Source organism: Rhinopithecus bieti, unplaced genomic scaffold, assembly GCF_001698545.2.
Source record: "Rhinopithecus bieti isolate Rb0 unplaced genomic scaffold, ASM169854v2 scaffold_13247, whole genome shotgun sequence".
NCBI classification, from domain to species: Eukaryota; Metazoa; Chordata; class Mammalia; order Primates; family Cercopithecidae; genus Rhinopithecus; species Rhinopithecus bieti.
Window position 1 is genome coordinate 2,352,036 of NW_016807505.1, and position 15,641 is coordinate 2,367,676.

General features: G+C 39.6%; 1 pseudogene; it reads left to right on the forward strand.

Annotated features, from left to right (window-relative positions):
* The first annotated feature begins 9,072 nt into the window (after window positions 1-9,072).
* LOC108535942 (Golgi apparatus membrane protein TVP23 homolog B pseudogene) lies at window positions 9,073-9,649 on the forward strand (annotated as a pseudogene).
* The last annotated feature ends 5,992 nt before the right edge of the window (window positions 9,650-15,641 follow it).

Below are 15,641 nucleotides of genomic sequence, written 5' to 3' on the forward strand. Positions count from 1 at the left end.
ATATCCTTTGCAAGGCCATTCTCCAGAATAGAGCATTTTTTATGCAATAATATAAGGCTTAATAATTTTATTTTTATTTTCATTTTTTTGAATCAGGGTTGTTCTCTGTCACCAAAGCTGGAGTGCAGTGGCACAATGAGGGCTTACTGCAGCCTTGACCTCCCAGGCTCAAGTGACTACAGGCATGCACCACCACGCCCAGCTGATTTTTAAATTTTTATTAAATTAGAAAATAGAGTGAGACAAGGTCTCACTGTAGTGCTCAGTGTGGTCTCGAACTCCTGAACTCAAGTAATCCACCCGCCTTGGCCTCCCAAAGTGCTAGGATTAAAGGCATAAGCCACTGTGCCTGACCAAGTCTTAATAATTTTAAAGAGATTGAGATCATACAAAGTATGTTCTCAAAAAACAATGGAATTCAATTAGGAATTTATTTTTCAAACCAGGACACGTTTAACAAGCATAACAATAATAATTACATCAGAACAACAGGCATACATGAAAAGGCTCTTGAGCAAATCAGAACCTGTGCTCATCCTGCCTTTAGCAAGGAATCCATTATACAGTTCCCATCCAATCCATGCTTTAGTCATCTCCAGTGTGAAGCCTGCCTCACCCTGTAGGCCTTTGAGTTTGCAATGCCTCTGTTAGACCAATATGAATTGGGTCATTGTAGGAAACATGCACTTTATTTTCCAATGAATTAGTCTTAAATTCTACCATGCCCCATTCCTATTTTATCTTTTACATTTGTATTGATATTAGGCATAGTGTGTGTATATATTTATGGGGTATATGAGATATTTTGATACAGGCATTGAGTGCATAGTAATCATGTAAGAGTTAGTGGGGCATCCATCACCTCAAGCATTTATCATTCTCAGGTATACATGAAAAATCTACAAAATTAATCACATGCTGGGTCATATATCAATATTAAAAATATTGGTACATTCATAATATAGACTATATATATATTTGAGACCAGGTTATGAAACTGGCTTTTTGTATTTTGGTAGAGACAGGGTTTTACTACATTACCCAGGCTGGTCTCAAACTCCTGGTGTCAAGCGATCCACCCACTTCAGCCTCCCAAAGTGCTTGATAACAGGCGTGAGCCACCATGCAGGCCAATAATATAGAAATTTTATAAAATAACACTTTGGTCATAAGTAATAATATTGAAAATGGAAACAACTTTTTAAAAAAGTATCTTCCAACTAGAAATTTAGAATTTCTTCTATTAAACAGCAAAAGGATGAAAATAAAGATTTTAAAATATCATTAAATTTCTAAAAGTCAAATTTAAAATTACATATAAAAATTTATGAGATACAAGAAATCATTGCTCAGACTAATGTAGCAAAGGTTTTCCCCTATATTTTCTTTTAGTGGTTTTATAGTTTCAGGTCTTATGTTTAAGTCTTTTATCTACTTTGAGTTGAATTTTGTATATAGTGTGAAATAAGAGCCCAATTTCATTCCTCTACATGTGACGTCTAGTTTTTCCAACACAATATATTGCAGGGACTGTCCTTTCCTCATTGTGTGTTCCTGATATCTTCATGGAAAATTTATTGGTTCTACATGTGTGAGTATATTCCTAGGCGCTCTCTCTCTATCATCTCTATCCACTGGTCTATGTATCTGCTCTTATGTGAGCGCCATACTGCTTAAATTACTGTAGTCTAGCAGTGTATTGCAAGTATGATGCTACCAGCTTCATTCTTTTTGTTCAAGATTGCTTTGGTTATGTGGGATCTGTTGTGGTTCCATAAAAATTTTAGAAGTTTTTTCCATTTCTATAAAAATATCATTGGAATTTTGATAGAGATTGCATTGAATCTTTGATGGCTTTGGGTAGTATGGAGATCTAAATAATATTAATTCTTCCAATCCATGGACACAGGATCTCTTTCCTTTTATTTGTGTCATTCACAATTTCTTTCATTAATGTATTATAGATTTCAGAATATAGATCATTCACCTCTTTGATTAAATTTACTCCTAAGTATTTTATTTTATTTTATTATGGTATCGTAAATGGGATTGTTTCATTGATTATTTTAGGATAGTCTGTTGTTAGTGTATAGATATGCTACTGATTTTTTATGTTGATTTTGTATCCTGTAACTTTACTGAATTTATCAGTTCTAACACCTTTTGGTGGAGTCTTTTGGGTTTTCTACATAGACGATCTTTCATAAAAAAGACAATTTTATTTCTGCTTTTACTTTTTGGATGCCTTTATTTCCTTTACTCGCTTAATTGCTATGGCCAGAACTTCCAGAATTACACTGAACAGAAGTGATAAGCGTGAGCATCCATGTCTTATTTATGAACTTAGAGGAAAAGCCTTGAACTTTTCACTATTGAGTATGATGTTAGCTATGGGCTTGTCATATAGGCCTTGACTGTATACAGCACAAGAAAATTTAAGGGAATTGCTCTGTGACAGTGGTCTGGGCAATAATTTTTTGGATAGAACCCCAAAAGCACGGGCAATGAAAACCAAAAATGGACAAATGGGATTGTATCATGCTAAAAAGCCTCTGCACAGCAAGGGAAAAAACCAGCAGAGTGAAGATAAAACCCATGGACAGGGAGAAAAGATTTGCAAATAAAATATTTTCTTTTTTTTTTTTTTTTTTTTGAGCTAGTCTCGCTGTCACCCAGGCTAGAGTGCAGTGGTGCAATCTCGGCTCCCTGCAACCTCCACCTCCCGTGTTCAAGTGATTCTCCTGCCTCAGCCTCCCAAGTAGCTGGGACTACAGGCGCACACCACCACACCTGGCTAATTTTTGTATTTTTTAGTAGAGATGAGATTTCACCATGTTGGCCAGGCTGGTCTTGAACTCCTGGCCTCAAGTGATTCACCCACCTTTGCCTTCCCAGCATTATAGGCCTGAGCCACCACACTCACCCCAAATATTTTCTATAGGGGTTAGTATTGAAAATATATGAGGAACTCAAACACCTCGATGGCAAGAAAACAAATAATCTGATTAAAAAATCGACAGAGGACTTGAACAGACATTTCTCAAAAGAAGACACACAAATGACCAACAGATATATGAAAAAATGCTCAACATCTCTCATTATCAAGGAAATTCAAATTAAAACAATGAGATATCATTTATACCTGTTAGAATGAGTATTATCAAAAAGACAAAAGATAACAAGTGTTAGGATGTGGAGAAAAGGGAACCCTGGTACACTGTGGGTAGGAATGTTACTTAGTACAGCTATTTTGGGAAAACAGTATGGAAGCTCCTCAAAAAGCTAAAAAGAAAATTACAATATCATCCAGCAATCTTACTTCTGGGTATATATGCAAAGAAACTGAAATCAGTCTGTCTAAGAGCTCACTGCACTTCCATGTTCACTGCAGCATTACTTTCAATAGCTGAAAAATGAATGCAACCTAAGTGTCCGTTAGTGGATAAATGGATTAAAAAATGTTGTCTATATATATAGTGGAATACTATACAGCTTTTAAAAGAAGGAAACTCTGTCATTTGCAACATCATGAATGAACCTAAAGGACATTATATTAACTAAAGCCAGATGGAGAAAGGCAAATACCGCTTGTTTTCACTTATATATGGAACCTAAAAGAGACAAATTCACAGAAGCTGAGAGTAGAATGGAAGTTACCAGAGGCTAGAGGTGAAGGTAGAGAAGGGGGAGACGTTCGTCAAAGGATGCAAAGTTTCGGACAGGAGAAATAACGTTTTAGTGATCTTTTGCACAGCACGGTGACCATAGGTAATAATAATGTATTGACTATTTTAAAACTGCTAAAATAGTTTTTAAATGTTTTTACTACAAAAAATGATAAGCAGGTGAGGTAGTACAAAGGCTAATGAGTTTGATTCAACCTTTTTACAATGTGTATACAAATGGAAACATCACATTTTATCCTAAATATATGTACAATTATTATTTCTCAATTTTAAAAGTGGAATTACAAACAAAAAGTAGAATAATACTTGATTTTAAAAGTTTATGAAATATAAACCATATTAGAAGAATATTCATATTGTTAAGCATACATCAATATAAATAAAAATATAAGAAAATGAACTAACTTCCCACTCAAAACTAGAAAAAACCAAAAGAAAGCACAAAGTAAATAAAAAAAAGATAAAAGCAGAATTTGGTCAGATAGAGAATACAAAGACAAGAGATGTAATGAATGACTCAAAACTCTGGTGATTAATAAAATGAAATACACAAACCATTTAAGAAAAAATGGGGAATATAAATAAAATAAGAAATGACACAGTAAAAATAAAAGTCATAATAGATGACTTACCCACCTTTATTCAAAAAATTCAGAACATATATGTGTTGGAGAATTTCCTGGGGCCATATAATTTACTACCAAAATTGACCCTATTAGAGATAGAATGCTTAAGAAGGCCATTTTCTACGGAAAAAAGAGAAAATTACCAAGGAACTTCTACTCGCCAACACACACACACACACACACACACACACACACACACACACACACACACACACACACAGAGAGAGAGAGAGAGAGAGAGAGAGAGAGAGAGAGAGACAGACAGACAGACAGACAGACAAAGGGCCCAGGTGCCTTCACAGGGAATTCTACCAAACATATAAAGATCATGCCACTCTGATGCCAAATAAAGTTTTCCAAAACATACAAAATGAAGGAAAACTTACAAATTTAATTTTAGGAGTAGAAGAATGATTCAACAGAAAGAAATTCAATAATGCAATTTACTGTGGAGAAGAAATTGATGCTCCCCATTGGGTCTGACAAGTTTCAACACCCATTCTTGATTTTTTAATAAAAACCCTGAAAATAGTAAGGTATGGGCATCTCTTTTGTTTTCTCCTTCTGTCAGTCTGTCTCCACGGGACACCTTTCCAGGATGATCTGGAATAGGAAGAGAGTGCCTATTATCTCCTGCCTTTATCATTTTTACAGAAGGCATTAACCACTGCAGTTAGACACAAGACACTTATGGGGGCATAAAAATTGGGTATGATGAAGTACATCTATTTCTGCTTGCAGATAATATGACAGTAAAACTGGAAAACACTGGAGAACCAGTGATAAAACTAACACAACATTAAGAGAATTCAGAAAACAAGCAGGATATAAAAATTACATGAAATAATAGAAATGCTTATATTCATGATTAATAAGCAATCAGAGGACACTGGAAGAGAAAATACCATTTAAAATGTATCAAAAAGATAGATAATAGTCTCACAAGTGAACTTAATAAGAAGTATGAAAACCCTGTGCGAAGTACCTATGAACAAATAGAAAATGTAATCCTTGTTATTGTATAGGATAACTCAATATTATAAAGATGCAGATTCCCCCTCAGTTAATTTAATAGAACCCCAATAAAATATGAAAAAGTTTTTTTCTGAAGCTGTATATGTTGAGATTAAAGTTAATTTGGAAGAATAAATATGTAAGAATACATGAAAATACTGAATAAGATGAACAGCTAGCCCTAGCCCAACCAGATATTAAAACACACACAAAATCTTTATAATTAACACAGTGGTACAAGCAGATTACTCATTAATTAGCTATTGAAAAGAAATACAAAAATAGATCCAGGTATACATGGAAAGTTAGCAGATGATAATTATGGTATTTCAAATTAGAGTGACAAAGTTGAACTTTTGAATAAGTAGTATGGGAAGACCTGGATGGTTATACGGAAAATATTTAAGTTACATCAATACTTTACATATTACTGAAGACTGTGATTCAAATGGATCAGAGATGTAAGTGTAGAAGATGAAATCACAGAGATACCAGAATAAATCCTGGGCAAACCCTTTTATAACTTAGGTGAAAGTTATCGGGAAAGGTTCTAATTATTTCCCCAAATCCAGATGCAAAAAATATTGATAAATTTGACTAGAGAAACATGTAAAAATTTCATGATCAGTAACATAACCAAAATCAAAAGACAAAAGATAAATAGGAAGAAATTATTTGCAACTTATGCCACAGAAGAATGCCTGTGACATGTAAAATTTGAGGATAAGATATGAAAAAATTTGATAGAAAATTGTGCAAAGGACAAAAAAGATAATTTGCTAAAATATAAGATGGTCCTACATATTTCTCTTTTTTTGAGACAGAGTCTCACCCTATTGCCCAGGTTGGAGTGCAATTGTGCAATCTCAGCTCCCTGCAACCTCCACCTCCCAGGTTCAAATGATTCTCTTGCCTCAGCCTCCTGAGTAGCTGGGATTACAGGCACCCACCACCACGTCCAGCTAATTTTTGTATTTTTAGTACAGATGGGGTTTTACCATGTTGGCCAGGCTGGTCTTGAACTCCTGACCTCATGATCCACCTGCCTCAGCCTCCCAAAGTGCTGGGATTACAGGCATGAGCCACCATGCCCAGCTGGTTCTAAATATTTTTAAATGTTCAATATACTCATAATTAACAAAACACAAATTAGAACCATGTTGTGATATCACTTTTTACCCTTTAGCTTGGTAAAATCTAGCAAATTTGAAAATTCACTATTGACAAGACTGTTGAAAAATAGGTATCATCTTTCATTGATAGTGGGAATGAGAAATGGAGAAAACTTCCCTATGAGAAGGAAATTTGACAATATATGATAAAATTACACATGTACCCTTTGACCTAGAAATCTTACTTCTGGAAATTTACCCTGAATATACACCTTCAACAGCATAAAAATTGGCATGCACAAAGTTGTATGATTCAGTATTTTATGTATTTGCAAAATATTGGAAGCTGTGAAAATACCCCAACAAAGTAGATTAATTTAAACATTATATTTACATGCAATAGAATACTATGCAGTTATGTAAAAAGGATAAGTAAGAGCTGCATTAACTGGTGTATTTCCAAGGTGCAATATGGAATAAGTTAAAGAATCAGAATGCAAAAGTTTTGTATAGCATGTGATGTTTGATGTCAGAAAGGAAGTAGAATTAGAAAATAGTTATTTGTCTGTTTATTTATGGAAAAAGAAAAATAAACCAGAAATTGATGAAATGTATTATGTAGAGGAGGTGTCTGTATATGTGTATGGCAGAAACAAGTAGAAGCAATGGGGTGGGATGGCACTTCTCGTGATATTTCTTGTTTCATCTTGTACAGTGTTGATTTTTGGGATCATGTTAAAACTTCACGTATTCAAAAATAGAATTAAATCCATAATAATGAGGAAAAGCCCTAAAGTGTAATACAAATAGAAACAAATGAACTCAGCTCCACATTAAATTAATAGCATAACCACACTGGAGAAAAAAAAAAGTAAATCAAATAACTTTTGAGCATAGCATTTTGATTACTCTCTTGTATTCTTAGCTTAAAGGGGAGAGCAGAAACATCTGAAAACACATTCTGAACTCAGCCTAGAGGTCTTCTTTTCATTGTAGCCTGGTTACTGTAATTCTGAAACTATATCGTGTATATTGCACTTGGAGCAAATTAAAAAATATATTAATTTTGTTAAAAATTGGGAATCTTGGCCGGGCGCGGTGGCTCAAGCCTGTAATCCCAGCACTTTGGGAGGCCGAGACGGGTGGATCACGAGGTCAGGAGATCGAGACCATCCTGGCTAACACGGTGAAACCCCGTCTCTACTAAAAAATACAAAAAACTAGCCGGGCGAGGTGTCTGGCGCCTGTAGTCCCAGCTACTTGGGAGGCTGAGGCAGGAGAATGGCGTAAACCCGGGAGGCGGAGCTTGCAGTGAGCTGAGATCCGGCCACTGCACTCCAGCCTGGGCAACAGAGCCAGACTCCGTCTCAAAAAAAAAAAAAAAGGAACCAAGGGGAAATATGAGTGGCAATCCTGTTGCTCCAGAAAGTAAGTGTAGAAAGAAAGGTAACTATGTGAGTTGAAGGCTCTGCTAACCAGTTCATATGGGAACCACTTCCCAATGTACGCTTATTAAATGGAATCATCCCCTTGTATGCCTTCAATGCATACTGTTTTGTTTGTCTCTTATCCCTCAATAAACCTGGGGAAATTTTTAAATTTTTTAAAGATAAAAAAATTGAGACAAATCTCAAACAATAAATATTGGGGACATGCTAAATACAGGAGTCAGCTTGAAGAGGCTCCTATTGTCGAAATCTTGGATGATTTGAGAATAACAATAAATAATGACAGTAATGGGTTAAAGTACATTGAATAAAACAAGAAACCATGAGTCTCTACAGAAAGCAATAGTAGAAAAAGAGGAGGAGTGCTTCCTATGATGTGATACCAACTAATAAACGTAGAGGAACAGTGAAATTAGAAAATCACCATTTTACAAGCAGCAAGCAAGAATCATCACTGCATGTTAAAACTAAGATAGTTAAACATTTTCAAATAATTTCCCCAAAGAACAGTCAGCCATTTAAAAAGGAAAATAAGTAGCTTGACAGTGGAGACACTGGCAGATTCCAACTCCACTAAGTGATCCGTGTGACCCACGGTGAGATAAACCGACATCGTGCGTTTCCTACAATAATGCAGCAAGAAAAGCAACATTGCTTATGTCATATGTCTTCCCAAAATACATAACCTGCATCTGATCAGGAGAAAGACTCACACAGAGGTGCCTTCTACAAAATACTTTTGTCTACAGAAACTACTGTGCGGTGAAACATCAAGAACGGCCACAACCTGTTCTGGACTAAAAACAGACCAAGTGGACACAGTAACTAGCAAAATGTGTGATCCTGAATGGGTTCTTGGGCTATATGGGAAAAATGCTATTGAAGGTATTATTGGATCAGTTAGAAAAATTAGACTATGTGCTGTAGATTAGATAATATTATAGAAACTTACAGGATTAGTTTTACAAATTTATTTGTAAACTTGTGAATATTTCCAAGAGAACAGTTTTAAAAATTGGGGGAAAATTTAAAAGCTGATCTATCTGGAGATGCAAACAACCTAGAACAGCAATAAATAAACAATAAATGAACAAATTCAGAGAACTAACAATAATAGATATTAAGAAAATAAAAGGCCATAGTAATTTTTTGAAAAGTGATACTGGGGGGCGGGCAGAGGGTTGCCATGTTGCATCAGGACAGTAATGATGACACTGAAGACATTTCAGTGTTGGATGCAGAAGAGACAACTAACAAAACAATCCAAAATCAGATATCCAGCGGCCTCACTTTTCCAGTTATTCTTTCGAGTCAGTGCAATTGTGGTCTATCTTCTTTGCAAATTGGTCAGCAGCAGTTTTACTGCTTGTATGGTGACAATTATCTTGTCATGTGACTTTAGGGCAGTGACGAATGTCACAGGTGGACTAGTGGTGGGTCTACGGTGTTGGAATCACATGATGAAGATGGAAAGAGCCACTGGGTACTCGAGTCCAGAAAGGCATCCTCTCGGGAGGACGAACTTGTTTCAGAGGCTGAATCAAATCTTTTGGTTGGGACTTAATGCCTGTCCAGTGCTGCGGGTGATATATTTCTTTCAGGGTAGCTAGCCGTGGTTATCATGGGTGTGGTGCTACAAGGTGCTAACCTATATGGCCACATCAGGTGTAAAGAAGGCAACAGAAAGAACGTAACAGCATGGATCCCTCATACTTGGAAAGCAGTTTTTAAGACAAAATGCTGAAGATGATCAGACTTTGTGAACAGAGAGAAAATGCTTATGTGCTTTGTTACATTGGGGAACAACCAAAGAGATTGTTGACTCTGAACATTTTAGACCTCAGTCCATGATGCAACAAGGAGTGTTGGCTTTGTTTTCACTTAAAACTTTAGTTAAAGCAAAGCAAAGTAGTTTCCTTATTAAGGTTTTATACCCTTTCCAATAGTTGGGGCTAGAATGCATGTTGTCACTGGAAACACTGTCAACATGTGTTTTATGGTGTACAGAAAATATACACATAGTCATGTAATATCAATATATTCCAAACTAATGAAAGTGTGTTTATTTACATATGTAATGGAGAACTTTGTATTTTGGTCCATAGAACACAGAAGGATGTTCTTAGTCTATCTCAAGCTCTATGTGTTTACATATTATTTCTGTAGACTATTTTCAGAAGTTAGTTTTGCTTCCACAGTAAGAGTGAGCAGCTTGGCTCATGTATACCTCAGAAATTATTGCTAATTTTTAATATATACTTCATGTTGAAATTTCTTGACATACATAAGAGAGTAAATACCACATTTGGGCCAGTAATGTTAACTAGTTTCTAAAATGTTATTTATTTTTATTTGTAACAAGCCATTTACTTAAGTTTATGTCAAGGGATAGTTTATGCTTAAGGGATAGCAGAGGTTGTTGCTGTTCTATTTATTGTATAGAAAACATGGCAGCCGGGCGCGGTGGCTCACGCCTGTAATCCCAGCACTTTGGGAGGCTGAGGCGGGCGGATCACAAGGTCAGGAGATCGAGACCACGGTGAAACCCCGTCTCTACTAAAAAATACAAAAAACTAGCCAGGCGAGATGGCGGGCGCCTGTGGTCCCAGCTACTCGGGAGGCTGAGGCAGGAGAATGGCGTGAACCCGGGAGGCCGAGCTTGCAGTGAGCTGAGATCCGGTCACTGCACTCCAGCCTGGGCGACAGAGCGAGACTCCGTCTCAAAAAAAAGAAAAGAAAACATGGCCAGATTTTACTTTCCAACTTACTGGAAGCTCTTCAGTGGACCTTGAGCTAATACAATATATCTTTTGTCACCAAAAGAGTATTATTCTTATGTCATAATGAGAACAATAATTTACGTGTTTGGCATAATAAATGCCTAAAAGGCATTTTATTTTATGACTGTATTCTTTGTCTTGCTACAATGGGGATATTGACGGTATGTATTAAAGCAATAGGTGTAACGGTAAACAAAACATAAAACAGAAAAGAGCTTCTACAAATAAAAGGCCAACAGTCTAGTTTTAAAATGGGCAAAAGACTTAAACGACGCTTCATAAAAGAATATATTCCAATGGCTGGTAAAAATTTGAAAGAAGTTCTATGAAATCAAAACCAGAATGAAATACCAGAATGGAAGGCTGGCCGTTGTGGCTCATCCCTGTAATCCCAGCACTTTGGGAGGGCCAAGTCGGTGAATCATGAGGTCAAGAGATCAAGACCATCCTGGCGGATATGAAGAAATCCCATCTCTACTAGAAATACAAAAAAAAAAAAAAAAAAAAAAAAAAAAAAAAAAAAAAAAAGCTGGGCATGGTAATGCAGTCCTGTAGTCCCGGCTTCTCGGGAGGCTGAGGCAGGAGGATTGCTCAAACTTGGGAGGCGGAGGTTGCAGTGAGCCGAGATCGTGCCACTGCACTCCAGCCCGGTGACAGAGCCAGACTCCGTCTAATAGTAATAATAATAAATATCAGAATGGTGACAAAAAGAATGGCAAGGCCACATTTCATCAAGGGTATACACCAGAACTCATTCATGGCCAATGCGTGATAAACATAACTGCTTTAGAAATCTCTGTAGTAATATTTATTATCACTAAACGCATTGCCTTCCTTGTGATCTGGATATTCTATTTTCAGTTAGATAAGCAAGAGAAATGAACACATATGTCCATCCAAAGACAAGAGTATTCATGTCAGCTTTATTCATAACATCCCAAAGTTTCAAACAACCCAAATATCCATTGGCATAGGAACAAATAAATAACGTGTGGTGCATTCACACAAAGAACTATCATGCACAGCAGTAAAAAGTAATGAATGACTGCTAATGTAGCAATAAGGGTACATCTCACAGACACTGCACTGCGTGAGAGAAGCCGGAGGTTAAATGGATAGTACTGCATGACCACATCTATGCAAGGGGCAAGACTAGGCAAAACCAGGCTTCTGTGGCCAAAGGCTGAATAGTTGGTTACCCAGTATGGGTACTGACTTGAAGATGGCCCAGCCACTGGGAATTACATGATTATGTATTTGTTATATATAATAATCCGGCCGGGCGCGGTGGCTCAAGCCTGTAATCCCAGCACTTTGGGAGGCCGAGATGGGCAGATCACAAGGTCAGGAGATCGAGACCATCCTGGCTAACACGGTGAAACCCCGTCTCTACTAAAAATACAAAAAACTAGCCGGGTGACGTGACGGGCGCCTGTAGTCCCAGCTACTCGGGAGGCTGAGGCCGGAGAATGGCGTGAGCCCGGGAAGCGGAGCTTGCAGTGAGCTGAGATCTGGCCACTGCACTCCAGCCTGGGCGACAGAGCGAGACTCAGTCACCAAAAAAAAAAAAAAAAAAAAAAATCCAGGTGCTATACATATGCTATTCATATACATACGGTATACACATGCCAAATAGTTCACTGAGCCATACTTTTAAGATTGGTGCATTTTTGTTGTGTGTGCATTGTCCCTTGATAGTACTGTTTTGATTGACAAGGGAAAGGCGCTTTTTCAAAATACGAAACCACGAAACATCATGTAGCCCAGAAGTAGTTTTGGGAGTGGGAGGGATGTTTCTCAAAGCAGCACTCAGGGCAACCACGGAGCAGCGGATGCGCGGTGAAGGGCGCGTGGGCAGCCGGGCGGCTCCGTGGCCTGGGGGGACGCAGCGCGCCACCGCGGGAACGGAAAGGCGCTTCCTGGCAACGCTGCTAGGGTCCCGCCGCCCCCGCCGAGGTGCAGCCCGACCCGCCGCTGCGCGGACAGCCCAGGTCTTCCCCAGAACCTCCAGAGCCGAGGACCCAGCGCCAAGCCAGGAGCAAAGCAGCGCGCCACGCTGGAGCTGTTCCGTCATTACGGCCGCGTCTGCGCTTCGGTTTTGAGCACCGATCCGTTACCTAACCTCTTAGGACTAACAGTCAGTCTTCTGGTGGCGCTCGCTTTCACCTGCTTTTTATTTCCCTTTCTATTCCTGCGAGCTAGGGGGAGCAAGTGTAAATCCCGCCCGCTTCTCCCGGGCTGAAGATGGAGAGGCTGAGGCGGGTTGGAGAGTGCGCACTGCGCATGCTCCGCAGAGCATCCCCGCAGGTCGACCGGGGCAAGGGAGCTACATGAAAGCCTGTGGCTTCTGCTTTGAACATTCTTAACCTTGCATTTTGCTTTCACACTTAACGCCTAGAAAGCTTGCTTTGATTTTTCCCCAACCTTTCAGTTCATTTAGCTTTAAAAAACAAAATCTCGTTCCAGGAAGAGGGGAGGGGCTTTCCAAGGTAGAATGTTCAGACGTATCAAGTTGAGTTACTCAGTGTAATAAATGAAGCAAAGCATTCCAAAGGCCAGAGGGGATCACCTTGCATTCATCCATAATAGCACGTTGAAATATGCAAGAAAGGAAAAGAATAAAAGCACAGGGATGTAAAACAGTATTGCATTTTCTTGTCCACTGATTGAATTGTAAAAATAATAACAAATCTTAGGACACTTCTTATTTACTGATATTTTACAAAATCACCCAAGTAACAGTCTATTTCTATTATAAACAACTTGTGAATATTTTAACTCATGCTCAAAAAAATAAATAATATGGTAAGGAGTCCAAAACTTTCATCAACTAGCCAAACAAATGTCTGCTGAGCTCCTCCTCAGGAAGGCAGTATGGTATAGTGATTAGGACTGCAACATTGGAACCAACTGCCTGGCTTTTAACATCCTCAGTCTACTAGCTGTGTGATCTTGGGGTAAGTGACTTAACTTCTCTGTGCTTTTTCTCTATATGCAAAACAGAAATAATGTTGTGAGAGTTAAAATGAGTTAATGTAAAGCCTTCCTGTCGGCCCTGGCCCATCTTACGTGATCAGTGTCGGATGATTATTTTTGCTTATGTTCCTATTACTGTGTTAAGAAGGCAAGCACAAAAGAATTGTTTCTATTTGCAGCATTCTTGCAGCACACTCAGGTGCGGTGGCTCACGCCTGTAATCTCAGCACTTTGGGAGGCCGAGGCGAACAGATCAGTTGAAGTCAGGAGTTCCAGAAGAGCCTGGCCAACATGGTGAAACCCCATCTCTACTAAAAATACAAAAATTAGCCAGGTGTGGTGGTGGGAGCCTATAATCCCAGCTACTCAGGAGGATGAGGCACAAGAATCGCTTGAACCTGGGAGGTGGATGTTGCAGTGAGTCCAGATGACACCACTGCACTCCAGCCTGGGCGCCAGAGTGAAACTCAAGTCTCTTATGTGGAGACGACATATTTCTATAAGCAATGACCGGACAATAAATCATCGTCTAATTGATTTTTAAAGCACTCAGATTTTGGCACAGAAAATTAGGGAGTAGGGCAGAGTATGATAAATGCTCATATTCCCCTGAAGCCTATAGGTGTGGTACAGGTGTTGGAGGTGGAACAATGCAAGCGTCAGAGTCTTCATCAAACAGGGGACCTTATAGACCATGTGCACCTATGCACCTAAGTAGGAGGGATGTGCTGGGCAGAGGAAGATAAGAATGCCAGAAAGAGTCCTGGAAAGGGGGTAGCCGGGCGAGTTCAGCACCTCACAGAGACACAAAGGTGATGCCAGGGAGATGACAGCTCCAGTGTTGAAAAACAATATTGTCATTAACAACTGCACTCCACTCCACTGCATGCCTATCCAGAAACGAGGGGGACACAGCAGAGGAATACAGGCCCACGCCGCCACGCTCAGCTAATTCTTTAGTCTTTTTTGTAGAGACATCATTTTTGCATACTGCCCAGGCTGGTCTCGAACTCTTGGTCTCAAGTGATCCGCCTGCCTCGGTCTCCCAAAGTGCTGGGGTTACCGGCGTGGGCCACTGTGCCTGGAGGAACAAAGTTATTTGACAATATTAAAGAAACGGTTATCACACCGTTACATAAATCTATGAATAGCACTTATAAAATATTTTTAAAGAATTTTTTGGGAGTGATAGAAATGTAAAATTCTTAGTGGATTTACTACACCGTTGAGATTGCAATACTTACATGGTGTAAGACTAACTTTCTGAATGATTATGACAAATGAAATCGTAAATGCCATTTTTGGTTTTCGGAATATGAAAATACATGGGATGAGGCGCACCTCATGCTTCCGCCAAACGGAATGTCTTTGGTTTCTTGCCTTAGGATCTACCTAGCTCCTACCTTTAACATTCCTTTCCACCTCTACTGTTTATTGCTATGTGTTAGTCTCCCTTTTCTGTAAGAAAGGCATAAATCTGGAGTGCTTTTTTCCAAATATTCCCGCAGAAAGCCACCTTGCCAAGCACAGAATCTTATCAGTGGCTAGGAGTTCAGCCGACTTAGCACGAAGAGTGCGATGAAAGGGCTGCTTTCAGCAAACCGTCTCAACCCTGGGCGACGGCGGCCACGGGAGGTCAGGCAGCGCTGCAGGAAACCTGCCCTGGGTAGAAACGGCCGGAGGAAGGCGGACCGCGGGCTGGCTCTCCAGGTGCAGTCCCGGGGACCTTTCTTCAGGCTCCCTGCGGGATCCCCAGCCTCCCCTCCCCCTCGGAGCTCCGCCCCCTTCCTGGCCTCAAACTCCGAGTCCATGCAAACCTCGCCTTCCTCGCCCTGCGCGTTGTCAGGCGTGTAATTGGGGAAACTCCTCCCCGCCGGGACCGCCTCAGAGGCGCTGCCAGAGGACAGCCGCCCGGCTGCCCCCGCCTCTCAGCGCGGCCACCGCACGGCGCTCACAGCCCCGGCCTGGGCACCCGCGCCCGCTCGCGGCTCCAGGCGGG